The sequence below is a fragment of the Diachasma alloeum genome, unplaced genomic scaffold (assembly GCF_001412515.2).
Source record: "Diachasma alloeum isolate Michigan unplaced genomic scaffold, Dall2.0 Dall_scaffold_00410, whole genome shotgun sequence".
NCBI classification, from domain to species: domain Eukaryota; kingdom Metazoa; phylum Arthropoda; class Insecta; order Hymenoptera; family Braconidae; genus Diachasma; species Diachasma alloeum.
Genome location: NW_021680549.1, coordinates 514398 through 517627, shown reverse-complemented (window position 1 = coordinate 517627; position 3230 = coordinate 514398).

Here is a 3230-nt window from a genome sequence, read left to right as displayed (position 1 = left end):
TTCTCTTTGTGTGTACGACTCGGTAATTTTTGTCTGCATTTATGCAAATGAATTCTCATATTTTTGTTTCCGTTTGCAAGTTTGATCATGTGAGAAATTCGTTGTCATTTGCATTGTCGATTGGGGCAGCAATCGTTCCAATGAAATAATCCCCTGTTATCGAAATTGTGAAAGTTATGTAATGGGTAATTACACGGGAAGTTGTGGCGAATTAAAAATAATTTTGTATAGCTTAATTTCGATACGGATAAAAAGTTTGCTGTCGGTGAGTTAATAAATGCAAGAAATAATTATCTCATGAATACATTACTTTTTACTGTTCTCTCTACAATGCGGAACACAAGCTGTGAAAGTATCATATGGCCTGCAATTTTTAGGGGCCAACCATATCTTCATTTTATTATTTTTGCTTCTGTCATTTTCGTCTTATTTCTTTTTGTATCTACATGGGGGTTTCATTCTTCGGGGGTCTTTGTTGGAAAAGCGTCTGGAAAAAAAGTAAAGGGTGGAGGGCGACGGAGAGAGCATGTCACGCAGTGATTGATCGTCGTCTAGCGACACCTCCTCAGAGACGAGAGTAAAGGGGTAAACGTGTTTGGAAAAGTCCCGCATACAGCACTTACAAGGATCAGTCACAGGATTACCGTGTACAAGGGACATGCATCACTTGCTTTCACTCTGCCTGATCAACCCTGCAGTCATCATTCAGTGTACTCTCATGTCTTACTAATTTTTGTTCTATTTGAAATATCAACTTCGGAAAATGTTTTTATGATGGACGAAAAATTTGTCTTCCGCGTTGGATGGAAAACAAATATTTGTGAACATTTCAAATTGAGTAAATTTTTTCAATTTATTTAATTGATTTATTATTTTTTTGGTCTGCGAAATTGTCTAACAAATGATTTCCATGATTTGATAGATACAGGGAATTTAAATTAGCAAAGTTGCCGAGAAGTGAATTGCTCACGTAGTAGTACTAGCCAACTTGCAATTTGAAGGGCCTGGGTTCGATCCCCGGACAGAACGATACACATTTCCTCTTAAATGTCTAATTGATTTTATGAAGATTGGTTCCAATCCCGATTCAACATAAATTGGTGCTGAATATCATGGTTATATTAGAACAGACGAGCACCTCTTTTATTTCAACACATATGGCAACTCAAATAAAGAAGTTCCACTTGATAATAATCCTGATTATCACTTCCTGTGAAAGACTTTTGAAATCTCCGCTCTTTTTTGGGAATTTTTATGAGATGGCCATTCCAATAAAAATTTGAGGTATTTCATCATTAAAATTTGACAATTTGATGACAGAATCAATGGAAACTGGAAGTATTAATTCAATTATTTCAGGAAAATTGATAGAAATTGAGAAAATTCGAGTGAATACATTCTTGTCTATTCAATGAATTGAGAATTCAGCTTAATTAGTCCTCCAATATTCATGTTTTGATTTAAAATTCAAGTAAGATGAGATATTTTCGTCTTTCCGCTGAGAAAAAATTTGAACTTTCATTGGATTTTTAATGAAATTGGGAATTTTATGATTTATTTCCTTTAAGGATGCGTGTCTAGTTCCAGCCAATTTTAAGGGTTTTGCTTAGATTCTTGGTTAACTGTGGACCTGGTTAAGCCAAAAAATACACCATTTTTGTGTTTTAGCAAAGCAACTTCCAATCATTCTCACCTATGCCTTATCTACAAAGAGAAATTTGCAATTCAATTGAAAAATGTATCAACTTTATCAATTGATTCATACAATAAAAAGACATCTGCTGTCTGGTTAGAATATGTGCATGTCAATATTGATTTCTAGTTCTCCAGAACTCACTCGGTTTTACTCACTCCTAATATTCTTTTCTCGACCCCTTGCTGTTGCCACTTCCCTTATCCTCATCTATATTAATTACATCACGCTTGGCTGATTCGATTCTACTGTCACCGGCACACTCAGGGTATTTTCCGTTTAATCTCGATAACAAAAAAATTGACCAAAACTTCCCAAAAGTGATCCCCCCATTGAAAAAATATTCAACGCGAGATAAAGTAAATGCCGAAGAAATTGGATATTGATCCGTTAAATATTTGACAACTCTGCGGAACTTAGCGAGTCTCTGGAGTATTACCGTTTTTCAAATATCCCGACCCTCTTGACCCTCTAATTACATTAGATACTACAATTACCATGAAACCGTCGATTTTCCATAAATAAAATTGAACAGTTGAAGATTAAACATTAAAACTCTCCGATACTCTCACCACTGAGGGAAAATACCATTTGAAATATGCGCGACGTCCATCGGACCCTCGAGATACCCCCAGAATGTGTTATTTTTCCGTGCTCTCGAATACGTCACATGAATAAAAAAATATCCTTCAAAGTTTCGAAAACCCCCTAAATCGAGTGTCCCTGCTTACTCCCGTAGGGTTCGTGCATATGGGAAAATAAAAGTGGAGCGAGCATCAGGGACTCCCTCAACCATTCCCGATCGATACCAATCCCATCGGCTGACATCCGAATATGAAATTTCTCGTATTTTCGTTTCTTCATTCCAATGAAAAACGAAGAGATGGAAACGCCAAACGAATCGTCCTTCGATGGATTGAGGAGGTGGAAGAGTCTCGTTCCAGGTCATAACGGAGACTCACGTTAGTTGGCGCGTCCCAGTTAACAAATGCATTTTTAAGGTCTCTCTTGGCTCTTTGATTGCGGATTCCGAAAAGTGAATTTAAAAAAATGCTGGGTTGAACAAGCAGGTGGTCACGCCAATTCGGCAGAAGTGTGACGAAATTCCTGGCGAATTCGTCACCTGCTAAACTCCAAGGTATTTATGTAGAAAATGAGAGAGAGAGAGAGAGTTCAGCTTTCGCTACCCCACGTACGAAATGCCAGTGTTGGAGAAACGGGCCAAGCCTGGCACAAGCCTGGGCTTGCCAAGCCTGGGCGCCCAGGCTTGGACCGAGGTTCGGCCATCCCTGGGGACCAGGGCTTGAGTCTCGGGAGAAGGGCAGGTAACCGAGCCTTGGTTGACAGATCTGGCCCAGCCTTGGCCGGACACTGGCATGCCGGAGCTCGATAACCAAGCCTCAGCCAGCGGTGGCCCGGAGCTTGGTCATTGGGCTCCAGCCGTTGGTGTAACTGTAAGGGTTAAGTCGTAAGGGTGAGATGATGAGAATGGAATCATAGGGGTGGAATCATAAGGGTAAAATCTGAAGAGTAAAAT